General features: G+C 49.8%; 1 pseudogene; it reads left to right on the top strand.

Moving 5' to 3' along the window:
- Positions 1-6598: 6598 nt before the first annotated feature.
- LOC127482692 (non-histone chromosomal protein HMG-17 pseudogene) overlaps positions 6599-15096 on the top strand; it is an 85054-nt pseudogene continuing 76556 nt past the window's right edge.

Raw genomic sequence — 15096 nt, 5'->3', positions numbered from 1 at the left:
TCTCTGCACCTGCCTACTTGCTCTTCCAGCTTTAACAAGCTAGGCACACTTGAGGGCTACCGGGTCGCAGCCCCGCTTGCCCTTTGGTCCCACTGATGAACCAGCTGTTCAGTACTTAACAGCTAGCTTCCTGATTAACAGACTGGCCATTAAACTGACCCTCTGCCTGGGGTTCCTGAGGGACCACTATTTGAAAAATTGATCCTGAGTAACAGATTGGTTAAGCTTCTAAATACAAATTTTTTGCTGAACCTATTGGATTTCTAACTCACTTAGTAACGCTAAATAACTAAACATCTGACAAGCCTACACTACTGCTTAACTGAATAACCAGCTGGCTGGAGGGCTGACCAGCACAGCCTGGCTCTGTCACCAAGAGAAGCAGGAGGGTGGGAGAAGAGACCGCCCCTTCCCCACACCCTAACTCCTCTGGGGATCAGGACCCTACTTTTCTCCCCCTCTTGAGCCACTACTTGAAGGCTGAAGAGAGGGTGCTATGGTCTGAATGTGTCCACCCAAATTCCTATGTCGGAGTCTAATATCCACTGTGGCAGTATTAAGAGGTGGGATTCGGGGTGGGTATCTGGTGTAGTGGTTAAGGTGATGCTTGGGACACCTGTGTCCCATACTGGGGCTGCCCGGGTTCAAGTCCCAGCTCTGCTTCCACTGCCCGCTTCCCCCTCATGCACGCCCTGGGAGGCAGCAGGTGATGGCTCAGTAGCTCGGTCCATGCCACCCATGGGAGACCCGGATAGAGCTCCTGGCATCAGTCTGGCCCAGCCCTGACTGTTGCCAGCGTTTGAGGAGTGAGCCAGCAAATGGAAGATTTCACTCTTCTCTCTACTTTTAAAATAACTGAAGATAAACAAAAACAAGTTTCTAAAATAATTTTTAAAATAAAGAGAAAATCAGAAGAGGCAGGGCCTTTGGGGAGGGCTCTGCCCTCTTGAGTGGGATTCGTGGCCCCGTGAAAGAAGGTCGGGGCGTCTCCCCGCCCTTGCCCCGTGGGGACACCGCGAGCAGAGCTGCAGAGCGTGAGCCCTCGGCAGGCATGGAGCCTGCTGGCACCTTGATCTTGGGCTTCCCAGCCTCCAGAACTGGGTGAGCAAGACATTCCTGGTTATAAACCAAGGTACATGGTTACCCTGTAACCAGGAGGCTAGGGCCGTGCACACAGGCAGCGACTCTCAGTCTACTGCTTGAGCTTGCTTCTCAGGGGATGCTGACTTGGTTCTCAGAGGGACCAGACCACATGGACAAGGAAAGTTGCAAAACTAGTCCGAGTCAGGATTTTTTTTAATGCATTTATTTGAAAGGCAGAGTAACAGGCAGGGGGAGACAAAGGAGAGACCCTCCATCCACTGGTTCAATCCCCCACATGGCCTTAACCACCAGGACGGGCCAGGCTGAAAAGTCAGGAGCCTGGAACTCCATCAGGATCCCCCGCGTGGATGGCAGGGGCCCAAGCACCTGAGCCATCTCCTACAGCTTTCCCAGGTGCATTAGCAGGGAGCTGGGTTGGAAGCCGAGCAGCTGGGACTTGGAACGGCGCACCAATATGGAATACCTGCTGGCGTTGCGGGCGGCAGCTTAACCCACCGTGCCATAACACCGGGCCCCGGGCCAGCGTTTTGAGCAGTGTAGGAATAGGTGTGTTGCGTGAGCAGGAAGCGCTCTCCTTCTCTACAGCCTGGACACGGCCTTAGCTCTTTCTGCAAAAGCCCTGGCAGCTGGCTTCTCTGGGAGGCAGCTAGAGGACGCCACCTTCCCGACTTCTCACATGTAAATGAATCTTTCCTCTGAGCAGCTCCTGCTTGAGATGGTGATTTGGTGACGCCCCTGGTTGTTCCCAACAATAGCAGCCCAAAGCGCTAAGCAGGCAACCAGAACCTGACGTCTGATCTAGTGCTAGTGAGCTTCTTAACCAAGGTCCCACACTTGGGTTTCACTTCTTCTTTCAAAATAGTACGGCTGTAAAGATGGGTGCTTATCCAGGAAGAGGGTTCAAGTTTCCATTGATTCTCGAAAGAGTCTGACACACACAAAATATGGTTAGAACCAGTCTCCAGGAAGAGCCTCAGCGAGCACCCTGGGCTAAGCCCCAGTTGCTGGAATTCAAGCCCCAAGTCTCACCCCGTGCTGTCAGGCCAGGGAGTCAGGAAGGTGAGCAGAGCAGTCAGACAGCCACAGCCCAGGTGGGTGGAGCAAGGAGGAAGGATAAAGGCTGAGCCACGTGTGCCGTTTCCAGAGAGAGGCCCAAGGAAGCCACAGGGCCTTGCACGTGTAGACGATGCAGCCTCTGTAAGCTGAGACCGATGCCTTTCCCCGGGTGCTTGCTTGGGGCAGGGCGTATGGGCGACTATGTCATCGTGAACGTGGCCGTGTGTGTTGACATGCCAGTGTGTCACAGGGGTGGGTACAACCAAGAGCCGTGGGGGGTCGTGCACAAGTGGGAGGGGGGGTTGTGTCTTTGGGTTAGTGTAGGCAGCTGAATGGTTCGGCGCGTGACTTTCCACACGCGTGCCCATCCACGGCCCCTCATGTCTTATACCGGCTCCAGACAGAATGGGGTTAAGAATTCCCCAATGCGGGAGGAGTATCTGCAGACAGAGGCACACCCCACACCAGCAATCTGGGACTGCTCAAGCCCTCCTCCCTCCTCCTCAACCTCTCTATCTGGTGTGGGGTGGCCGGGTCCAGGTTCTTGTCTCTAATGCAAGAAAGAACTGGAGGATGACATGTAGGTAAAGGTCAGCGGAGATGCCAGATTGATTTATTTATTTTAAGGAAACAGCTCACATCACATGTCCACTGCAGATATTCCCTCCCACTCAGTGTCTTTCCTTTTCACTTTCTTAACAGTGTCTTTCAAGGGACAAGAGTGTGTGTTTTTTTTTTTTAAGATTTATTTATTTATTTATTTGAAAGTCAGAGTTACACAGAGAGATGAGAGGCAGAGCAAGAGCAAGAGAGAAAGGAAGAGAGAAGTCTTCCATCCGCTGGTTCACTCCCCAATTGGGCACAACAGCCAGAGCTGCACCAATCCAAAGCCAGGAGCCAGGAGCCTCTTCCGGGTCTCCCACGCAGGTGCAGGGGCCCAAAGATTTGGGCCATCTACTACTGCTTTCCCAGACCGTAACAGAGAGCTGGATTGGAAGTGGAGCAGCCAGGACTAGAACCAGCGCCCATACAGGGTGCTGGTGCTTCAGGCCAGGGCTTTAACCTGCTGCGCCACAGCGCTGGCCCCAGCCAGATTTATTTGTAAGCAAAGCAAAGGCACACATTCTAGGAGTTTGACCATACTGGAGAGACAGCTGCACTCCGTGAGAGCCAGGTGCATCCCTTTATATGATCTGGAGGCCTAGAGTTTGGTGTCTGGAGAATGGCTTAGCTGAATATTCTTAAGGGGCAGAGTTTGGGGTGGGCTTGAGTCCCACCCACTTCCTGACTCTGGAAATCTCAGAAGTGTCATGCTGTCAGGTGCGTGATGGAAGTAGGCGTCCTAGCCATGTTGCCTTTGTTATAATGCAATTGCAATTAGCTGAAGGTCACGGCAGGGAAGCAGCCAGCGGCCGTGTTGGATGTTTTTGCCCCACACTGGTTGTGAGCGGTTTTCCCTGAAGCTGCAGTTCCCTGCTGTGCAGAAAGGGCAGAGGGGCTGGGGCAGTGCAGCGGGGCTGCAGGGAAGGGCTGCCGAGCTGAGCTCCTCCCTCCTCCATCCACACTGCCACATCCCGCTCGGGTCCCTCCTCTCTTCCCTCCAGCTGCAGCCACGGGAATGATCGTAAGCAGCAGCTGGAGTCACAGTGCACCTGTCCTGAAACCCACCATGACCTTCCAGGGCCTGGGGTTGCTGCCCGTCTCCTCTTTGGTGGGAACGGACGGCTCCTTCAAGACTGTAACCCTCTGGTCGGTGTTTGGCACGGCAGTTCTTGGGATGCTTGCACCCCCAGATTGCAGTAGCTGGGTTCAAGTCCGATCCAGCCTCCTGCTAATGCACATCCTGGGGAGGCAGCAGGCGATGGCTTATGTGCTTGGGTTCCCTGCCACCCACTTGTGAGACCTGGATGGTTCCCAGCTCCTGGCTTTTAACCTGGCCCACCCGGCAACTGCAGGCATTTGGGGAGTGAGCCAGTGGATGGGAGATTCGTTCTCTTTATCAAAGACGTGATTTACACACACACACACACACACACACACACACACACAGCTGGCGCTGTGGCACAGTGGGTTAAAGACCTAGCCTGAAGCGCTGGCCTCCCATATGGGCGCCGGTTCTAGTCCCGGCTGTCCACTTCTGATCCAGTCCCCTGCTATGGCCTGGGAAAGCAGTAGAAGATGGCCCCAGTCCTTGGGTCCCTGCACCCGCGTGGGAGACCCGGAAGAAGCTCCTGGTTTCAGATCAGCACAGCTCCGGCCATTGCGGCCATCTGGGGAATGAACAAGCAGATGGAAGACCTCTCTCTCTGTCTCTACCTCTCTCTGTAATTCTTTCAAATAAAAGAAAAAATTAAAAAAAATTACAGGACACTCAATTTTGAATTTCAGCTAGTTTTAACAAAAAGGATTGTAGCCCTGTTCCCTGGGGCCTCTGGGCTCGCCCAGCCTCAGGTGTTGGATGAGTCACCCCTTGGTCTGACTCTATCCCACACCCCAAGATTCTGCCTCAGATACCTCATCTCTCAGGTCCTACAACACAGCCCCTCTGTCCCCACCTCAGAGATTACCACATAGCACAGTACATGCCAGACCTTGAGAAAGACCCACTCACTCCCTCCAGGTGCACCCCTTAACCTCTCCCCATGTAACCCAGAGTGTAGGACCTGGGCAAGGAGGCAGGCGGGGCCGCGGGACCTCCGGGAGCACTCTGCACTTCCCTGAGCCTGTTTCTCACAGGATGCCCCCGACAGCTTATCCTACAACACTGACTCAGAGCCGCTGGACCCCCACAGCGGTGACCCCAAACCCGCGAGAATCTGAGCCAGCTCTCGCTGACCTAGACTGAACTTTCCTCATTGTACCACTAAATTCTTTGGCTAAGGGGAGAGTTTGCTGCCATTTTCCGAGCAGATAAGGTTGAAGGCGTATGTTGCTTACATATAAGGGCAAGAAGGGACCCCCGCCCCTTCCTCTTTTGCTACATCCTGACCCAGGCTATAAAAGCCTTGGCAAACTATTTCTCAGGGAGGCAGGTTTTTAGGGACTTAGACCTTCCCGCACAGGAGTAAAGCTTCCCTTTGTGCAGCTCTGGCTTGAGGCTGATGAATTGGTGACACCTCAAGCAAACAGAACCCGCAAGTCCAGTAACACCTACCCAACCAAGAGCCCAAGAGGCCACTGGTCGGAGCAGTGTCACGCGCAAGCGCAAGGGAAGCCCAGTGGGGAGCCCGCCTGCGCAAAGGGAAAAGTAAGACTACGACTCCCAGAATCCTCTTAATCAGAACTCCATTTCCCAGAAGGCTCTGCGTCCCCAACCCGGAACTGACTGCATATTCGAAAGCGGAGGGTGGGAAGAACCAAGCAAGCAGTAGAGACAGGTTCTGAAGAGGTAGAAATGGCTCCTGGTTTCACGGAGTGTCTGCCTCCAGGGGTCGTTCGTGAGTCAGAGAAACGTGGAAACGCGCTTCGCTGGGAGCTGTGTGGGCTGTGTCCTGTGCCCCTGCAAGGCCAGCCTCAGCCTTACGCTCTCTCTGTCCGCTCCGACTTTGTTCGCGGCAGGGGGCTGCTCTCCTGCCCACCTCCGGGGTCTCCAGCCTGTGGTCTTGGGCCCCCAGTTATTTCCACTGTGCATTGCCTGCGTGTGAGGTCCCCAGCTCTGCCGCTGCTTGCGAGGCCACCGGAGGCGAGGCCGTGGGCACTGAGACAACCGAGGACAGTAGCTCGGTGGGAAATCTCGGGGGCTGTCAGAACATTTCTAGGGAGAATTTTCCTGTTTTCCCAGGATGCCTGGATGCTGGAACTCAGCAGCCTGCTCTTCAGATTCTCCCCTCCCAACCTGAACACTCAGGCTCCGGCCAGTGCTGTCCGGGCCGCAGAGCCTATTTCTATCTTTCCCCTCAGGGGCCGGTCAGAGCACCTTGCAAGAACAGGGAGCAACCTGTGGGATTGGAATTGAGATAGGGAGTCTGGTGTGGCTGCAGGAAAAGGTAAAAATGGGAGGGCAGGACTGGACTAAAGTTACTGGGGGTGAAGTGGAGGAGTTGAGGTGCAAGGGCGGGAAGGAATGGGGCCACTTGGCACTGAGCAGTGTATCCCAAAAAGAAGCAGCAGATGTATCACTAAGGCAGGTGAACACATTTTTCAGGGCTGTGTGTTTTAATAAGAAATACAACCTATAAGCAATTTAGTTTTGTTGTAAACATTTTAAGTGAACTACACACGCCACAACTGCTCCCAGTATTCTAGAACATCCCCCAAACTGGTTGGAGGAATTGCCATAGAATCCTCAGAACTGGATCCGCTGGCTGTTTACCAACACTGGCATGGGGAGAGAAAGCAGGCGTTTATTTGTGGTGCACACAGTAAGCAGCCAGGCAGCTTTCCTCCTTTCCTAGACCTCCGAGGGATAAAGGCAGTGAATTTTACAGATTAAGGTGGAGGTGAGCGTGCTTGTTCAGCCTGTGTGGGGCCTCTTGTTGGTCCTCGATGCTTGTGGCCTGCCTTTGATTAATCAGTGACAGGGGACCACGTGTTTCCTTTTGTGATGGCGGAGGTGGACCTCGGATCTGTGGGACTGGATATTACTTTGTTTGATCAGGACCTGAGAGAACCTGCTAAGCTTCCAGAATAGAGGCTGGCCTTGACACTGTAGCTAGAGGGGCATCTGAGTTTTTGTGATTCAGGGTCTTGGTCTGGCCTTACCCTGTGCCACTCCCTTAATTTAATGAGTTAATCTTTAGCGAGGAGTTGACTTACAATCATCAAAGGGAAACCAGGGCAACTGCAAGGTGCAGCAGAGCTTCTGGGGCCTGATAAAGTCTACACCGGAGGCACCAGGAGTAGGGGCTAGGCTCTTCTAGGAAGGCACCGCCCCTGGACATTCAGTGTCTTATAAGACAGGTGCACCAAGTGCAGCCTTCCTAGGGGTTCCTGGCACTGCTCCCATGTTGCTCCATGTTCCCACTTTCCCACCTGAGTGGGCCTCGGGGAAATGAGAGTCTGCAAGGCCCTAACTGTTTTCACAGTAATACAGTTATTTGCATTGTCACTGTATTGTCATTTAAAATAGTGTGTTAAACTACTGACACCTTGGCAGGAATTGGTGCAGTGGTACTAGACTATATTTGCAGTTACTGTATTTTTCACCAGTATACTTTTGGAAGTGGGGGTGGGGGGAAGAAAGCCAGTGTCACTTAAGAATGTCCTTGGAAGAAGAAGGGGCGATAGTGATCGCTGCATCAACTGTAGCCCATGTGCTGCCGCACCCCATCGCCCAACGCCTGTGTCCCACCACCACCATGCCCAAGAGAAAGGCTGAAGCGGATGCTGAAGGAGATCAGGCCCAAGTGAAGCCCGAACCCCAGAGAAGATCTGCACTGCTGTCTGATCTGCTGCTCCGAAGCAAGAGCCCAAGCCTAAAAGGGCTCCGCAAAAAAGGGAGAGAAGGAACCCGAAGGGAAAAAGGGAAAAGCCAGTGTCGGCAAGGTTGTGAAGAACCCTGCAGAAAGTGGAGACGCCAGAAACAGACCAGGCACAGAAAGCTGGCAGTGCTGGGGACGCCAAGGGACACGTGTGTTTTTGATAACTGCACTTCTGGTAACTGTACAGTTTGCTATTTTTTTAAATCAAGTTTTATAAAAATGCAGAATTTTGTTTTACTTTTTTTTTCTTTTTAAGCTCTGTTGTTGGCACACAGAACACTTCATTGTTGTTTTGGGGGAAGGGGCATAGGTCACTAACAGAATTTCTCTGAGGCTGGATTGATGTGGGGGAAAACATCTTCCCCTTCCAGTTTCGAGAGACTTCTTGGCTCCCAGGAGGAGGGATTCCATGCCGTTGACACATAGCCACCATGGCATACAACCTTGTGTGGACAAGCGAAATTTGATTTTATTCCTCTTCCTCCTCCTTGTCTGCCTTCAGCATAGACTTAACTCCCTTAAACCCAGAAACTTGTTGGAACCTGACCCCCAGAATGTGTCAACCAGCATGACAGGCAATCTGGACTCCACAGTGACGCACTGAGACGGTGTCCCTCAACAGAGCAACGCTTCCTCTGCTAGATCGTGGATCTTCAGGTTGATTATTCTGCTATTTTCATCTCATTTCCCGAAAGTCAGGGTCAGCTTGGAAAAGTTGTTAAACACAGGCTAAATGTGAAATGTCAGCCCTCACTCTGAAATGTCCCTTTAAAAAAAAAAGATTTATTTATTTATTTGTAAGTCAGAGTTGGGTGGGTGGAGAGACAGAGAAAAATCTTCCATCCAGTGGTTTACTTCCCAAATGGCTACAACAGCCGGAGCTGGACCAGTCAGGAGCCAGGAGCTTTTCTTTCTTTTCTTTTTTTTTTTTTTATTAAATATTTATTTATTTGCAAGTCAGAGTTACACAGAAAGAGAAGGAGAGGCAGAGAGAGAGAGAGAGGTCTTCCATCCTCTAGTTCACTCCCCAATTGGCTGCAATGGCCAGAGCTGTGCTGATCCGAAGCCAGGAGCCAGGAGCTTCTTCCGGTTCTCCCACACGGGTGCAGCTGGATCAGAAGTAAAGCAGCTGAGTCTCGCCCATTTGGGATGCCAGCACTGCAGGTGGTGTCTTTACCTGCTATGCCACAGCAACGACCAGGGGCTTTTTTTGGGAGTCTCCTTCCTGAGTACAAGGGCCCAAGGACTTGGGTCATCTTCCACTGCTTTTCCAGGTGTATTAACAGGGAACTGGATCAGAAGTGGAGCAGCCAGGGCTCAAACTGGCACCCTTATGGGATGCCGGTGCTGCAGGAGGCAGCTCTACATGCTACACCACAGCCTGGGCACCTAAACATTCCCTTTTCACAGCATCAGATGGAGACTTCATTTATGGTGGCTTTCTGAATGTCATTGTATTCTGTTAACAATTGTCCATGTCCTGCCTGAAATACCATGATTGCTTATGAAAAGAATCTTTAGTAAAGCTGGATACAGTTTGGCTTGGAAAAAGAAAAAAGAATGTCCTGAATGAAGCTGTAAAGAGTGTTCATGTCTCTCCATTTTGAGCCTTCATATTCTGCATGACGAAATGGGAAATGAGGAGGATATCAGAACATTTGTGGGGGTGGTGCTGTGGCGCAGTGGGTTAAATCCATGGCCTGCAGCGCTGGCCTCCCACATGAGCGCCGGTTTGAGTCCTGGCTGCTCCACTTCCCATCCAGGCCCCTGCAAATGCACCTGGGAAAGCATCGGAAGATGGCCCAAGTGCTTTTCCCTGCACTCATGTGGGAGACTCAGATGAAGCTGCTGGCTTCAGCTTAGCCCTGCCCTGGTCATTGTGGCCATTTGGGGAGAGACCCAGCAGATGAAAGATCTTTCTCTCTCTTAGGTATTTGCTAGACATTTTCTAGAAAATGAACAAAGTGAGTTAACCACTTCAAGGGAAACCATTGACATTATTTAATGTCAATGAGAAAATTGAGCTTTCAATTAAATTTTCCTTTTTTTTTAAGATTTATTTATTTATTTGAAAGAGTTACACACAGAGAGAAGGAGAGGCAGAGAGAGAGAGAAGTCTTCCATACATTGGGTTACTCCCCAATTGGCTGCAGTGGCCGGAGCTGCACCGATCTGAAGCCAGGAGCCAAGAGCTTCTTCTAGGTCTCTCATGTGGGTACAGGGACCCAAGGACTTGGGCCATCTTCTACTGCTTTCCCAGGCCATACCAGAGAGCTGGATCGGAAGTGGAGCAACCAGGACTCGAACCAGCGCCCATATGGGATGCTGGCACTGCAGGCTGCAGCTTTGCCTGCTACGCCCCAGTGCCAGCCCCAAATTTTCAATCAAAATTTGATGTCAATGAGAAAATTGAGCTTTCAAACTAGAAGTCTGAAAAACATACCTGCTACAAAGACCCTGACAACTTCCCAAAACTAAAAGTTTTTTCTTATGTGTTTGATGATGTTATTAGCAAATGTAATTTTAAAAAATACTGAATAATGAGAGGCAACAGCATTTGGAAAAGCTGCATAACTTGGTATATTAGATATTTTGTTGTTCAACAAATTACCCCAAAGCATAGTGACTGCAACATTCATTTCAGTGTCTGTGAGTCATGAGTTTGGGCCAGCTTAGCTAGGGTTTCTGCGGCAGTGTGCTGCCCTGGAGCTGGAGAATCTGCTTCCACCTGACTCACGCAGCTGTTACCAGCCGGTCTCACGTCTTGTTGATTACTGACAGGAAGCCCTGATTTCTCACCACGTGGGCCTCTTCACAGGACTTCACAACAGGACAGCTGGCTCCCCCAGAGCAGGCAATTCTGGAGAGAGAAAGCACAGTGGCACTTTTTTTTTTTTTTTTTAAGATTTTATTTATTTATTTGAGAGGTAGAGTTATAGACAGTGAGAGGGAGAAACAGAGGTCTTCTATCCGTTGGTTCACTCCCCAAATGGCTGCAACGGCTGGAGCTGCGCAGATCGGAAGCTAGGAGCCAGGAGCTTCTTCCAGGTCTCCCACACAGGTGCAGGGGCCCAAAGACTTGAGCCATCTTCTACTGCTTTCCCAGGCCACAGCAGAGAGCTGGACTGGAAGAGGAGCAGCCGGGACTAGAACCAGTGCCCATATGGGTTGCTGGCGCACAGGTGGAAGATTAACCTACTGTGCCACAGCGCTGGCCCTGGTGGCAATCTCAATGTTTTATATGATCTACCCTAAGAATTCATGCTCTGTAAATTCCACACAGTTCTACACATTAGAAGCAAGTCATTACGGATAGCCCCACGGTCAAGGACAGGGGAATTAGGCTCCACCTCTTAAAAGGCAAATTATCAAGGACTATGTGGACATATTATAGTAACACAATAATTAGTGAACCAGTATATTTCAGATGAGCAAGTGTGATAGTAAAAAGAAAAAAAAAAAAAAAAGCGGGCCAGCACTGCAGTGTATCTATTGGATTAAGCCTCTGCTTGCGGCACTAGCATCCCATATGGGCAGTGATTCAAGTCCCGGCTGCTCCACTTCTGATCCAGCTCCCTGCTAATGGATCTGGGAAAGCAGGGGAGGATGGCCCCAGTGCTTGGGCCCCAGCCCTCATGGGAGACCTGGATGAAGCTCCTGGCTTTGGCCTGGCCCAGCCAGAATCAGAGCTTCTCTGCTTCCGATTTAGTCCTTCCCTACTCTGGGGTCAGGCAAGATCTCGGCGTCTGTCCACATCACGTCATTCACCAGATTCTCTCACTGAAAGCTTTCCCAGGAGGAGCGGTCTACGGTGGTTGCCGGCTCACCAGTTATGCACACTGCCACACCGAGTCCACTTTAGACCCTCCCAGGAATCCATACAAGTGCCTTCCAAGTGGAGCCTCACAGTGAGAACACAGGCAGCTTCACTACACCACGGTGAGTGAGTGGACCCTCTCCCAGTGTGGTCACCCAGCGTGGTTCCAGGGTCCCTCTTTCTCTCTGAAGAGCCTGAGGCTATGAAAGTAAGATTTCTGGGTCTCTCCTTCCCCATTCCTCTTAATGTAATGGACTTAGAAATTCATTGGTAATGAATTTGGAGAAATGATCCAACTAAACAGAAGTGAATACCTGAATAAAGTCTGTGTTTTGCCAACCTGGAAGAAGGAGGGTATGACTATCAGGTAGCCACACACACAAAATGTCGGCTACAGGGGGCCAGTGCTGTGGTGTACTGGGTAAAGCCGCCGAATGCAGTGCCGGTATTCCAAATGGGATCGAGTTCCCGCTGCTCCACTTTTGATCCAGCTCTCTGCTATGGTCTGGAAAAGCAGTAGAAGATGGTCCAAGTCCTTGGGCCCCTGCACCGGCATGGAGACCCAGAAGAAGCTTCTGGCTCCTGGCTTCAGATCGGCACAGCTCTGGCCCTTGCAGCCATTTGGGGAATAAACCAGCGGATGAAAGACTCTCTTTCTCTCCTTCTCTCTCTCTCTCTCTGTCTCTCTCTCTCTGCCTCCCGGCAAATCTACCTTTCAAATAAATAAATAAATCTTAAAAAAAATGTCTGCTACGAATGTCTATATATGAAGGTACTTCACAAAGTAATGGAAAAATTAGGAATTAAGAGATGTTGTGGTACAAAAAAATTTGAAATATATGCATTGTGTTTCCATAATAATCATTTTCCACAAACCTTTTTTTTTTTTTTTTTTTTTTTGACAGGCAGAGTGGACAGTGAGAGAGAGAGAGACAGAGAGAAAGGACTTCCTTTTCCGTTGGTTCACCCCTCAATGGCCGCTGCGGCTGGCACACTGCGCTGATCCGAAGCCAGGAGCCAGGTGCTTCTCCTGGTCTCCCATGCAGGTGCAGGGCCCAAGCACTTGGGCCATCCTCCACTGTACTCCCTGGCCACAGCAGAGAGCTGGCCTGGAAGAGGGGCAACCGGGGCAGAATCCGGCGCCCTGACCAGGACAGAACCCGGTGTGCTGGCGCCGCAAGGCGGAGGATTAGCCTATTGAGCCACAGCGCCGGCCTTCCACAACTCTTTTAAGCACTCATATGTTAACACTTTTCTACAATAAATTCTATTGTCTATGTGATTAAAAATTAAAGATAATTTAAAAATGGATATATATAACAAAGAACTGTGTTTACACATTGAAATATTTGAGTCAGATACACTGGTAAAAGAAGCAGACCCATGTGCTGAGAGCAAATTCACCGGTTTTTCAAACCACTGTATTTGCTTCACTTACTTATTTGTAAGTTCTCAGCAATTCAGTCTGGATGGAGTGCTTTTAACATGTCTTCAAAATTTTAATTGGCCAGTGTACCTTATGTCTGTATAATAGCATTTTAAGGAATGTTCATTTTGTGTTAGCCCAGCTAGAAGACAAAGGATGTCTAGGACAAACACATTCATGAGACATAGATAAAATACTAAGTCTAAATATATAAATCAATAAGAAAAGGCAAAGAATATTAAAAGACAGTTCACAGAGTTAGAAATACAATTGACCAAATAACATATAATGAGATTTCCATTACTAGTAACCAAGAAAATACAAATAAAGCAGCAGTAAGATGTTTACTTTTACAAAGCATGTTGTCAGATAGTTAAACATAGTGATAGGGTTGGTGGAGGTGTTTCTGAGAGGCCTTTTCAATAGAGTTCGGTGTTGGTATGAGTGTAACTTGGTATAGCATTTGTGGTCGGCAATCTGGCAATCACCATTAAGATGTGCATCTCCTGCCTTGTAATTGGGGAGCTAAGGGAATGGATGCAATGGAGGTATTAAAGGTCAGGACTGTGCACACTGAGATTTGTGGGGCTGGGAGGGATTTGGAAGGACTGGGATTGATTAGGGGTGGAAGAGAGGACCCAAGAGGCACTTGGAAGGATGGTGGGAAATGAGAATAAATGAGAGGGATTAGAAACAACTGAAGAAACTTGATGAGAGGGACAGGAAGGGAACGGGTGGGGCTGGCAGGGACTACAAATGCAAAATGGAAACAACTGGCTTTCAGAGAATTGACCTAGCGCCACTGGCAAACTGGACCTGTGAAGATTGAGCAAGACCCCTGGGGAAGAGTGAGGTTTGTTAGCAAACAGGAAACACTGATTTTCAAAGGAATAACTGTGCCTTGAAGAGTTCTTTTACTTCCTCTCATCTTCGTGCTGGCAGCTGGAGATCTCAGAAGACTCCTTAGTCTGCAGGCTCTGGTGGCCATGGTTTCTTCTTTCCCTCATGATCGCAAGGGACAAAGTAGACATCACATCTGCCTTTGCTGGAACCTTCTTTTGTCTCTTTTAAAACTCGGGAAGCTGTCCCAAAGCCTGGGAAGGCCTGAAAGGTGGCTTTCACTGCAGAGAAGGGGTATGCACTCGCGTGTGCTGGTCCTGAGGCGAGGCGTCACTTAGTTCTCTCTTAGTTTGAGGTGGACCTTCTTTTAGGAAGTAGGGGGCCCTGTGGTCCCTGGCTTTCTCTGTGGTTTATGCATTTTTCCACACATTGACTGACATGGCAATGACACAGCAAGAAACTGCAGAGCAGGGCTGTGATGGGCTGAATGGTGTCCCCTGAAAATTCCCGTGTTGGAGTAGTAACACCCAGGATCCCCAAGTATGGCTGTATTTGGAGGTACAACCATCAAAGAGGTAATTAAGTTAAAATGAAGCCATGAGGGTGTGTCCTGATCTAAAAATCCAGGTCTCCTTGGAAGAGAAAATTTGGACACATAAAAAACACACTAGGGATATGGGTGCATGGAGGAAAGATCGTATGAAGAGTTAGCAAGAAGACGGCCATCTGTAAGCCAAGAAGAAAGATCCTAGAGAAAACAGCCTAGGCAGTACCCTAATCTTGGACTTCCAGACTGTAGAGCTGAGAACGTTTTTTTTTGTTTGTTTGTTTGTTTGTTTTGTTTGTTTAAGCTACCCAATCTGTGGTATCTTGTGATAACAGCCCTTACAATGGGTACAGGGTCCCTGGAGCCTCAAGGCCTAAGAATCCATAGGAGGCCCCCAACTCACTGTTACTGGGAAGTGCCGCTCTGGAGTGCAGACGGCCATCCTGTGCCTCTCCTATGTGCAGTTGACTTTAGGTTCAGGAAATATGGTGCTTCCTCTTATGCTGCCCTAAAAGTGGGTGGAGTCATTTACTTGCTGTGAAGTGGTAAAGAAAAATAGGGATGTCCGATCAGGCTGGGTCTTTCGGTTATCTTGTGTGCTACTCCGCTCAAGGGTTTAGTCCTTGGCTGTGTAGATTCAAAAAGTTTTCCAGTTCAGGCCCAACTAAGTGATTTCCACCCTGATTCCAATTAACTGGAATTCACTGGTTGACAATGAGAGCTTTATTTGCCAAGAAGGCTGAAATATTCATGGTAGACTAATTCTAAACAATTTTTTTTCCATTAAAAAGAGCCAAGTAGAGACAAAAACATGTTAACCTTGGGAAGGCCCTCATTCTTTAGAACGCAACTGAAACATCACTTCCTTGGGATTGTGTCCCCTCAC

This window comes from Oryctolagus cuniculus, chromosome 4 (assembly GCF_964237555.1).
Source record: "Oryctolagus cuniculus chromosome 4, mOryCun1.1, whole genome shotgun sequence".
Taxonomy (NCBI): domain Eukaryota; kingdom Metazoa; phylum Chordata; class Mammalia; order Lagomorpha; family Leporidae; genus Oryctolagus; species Oryctolagus cuniculus.
Note: the sequence above shows the minus strand (reverse complement) of the source record. Positions and strands in the feature narration are given on the sequence as shown.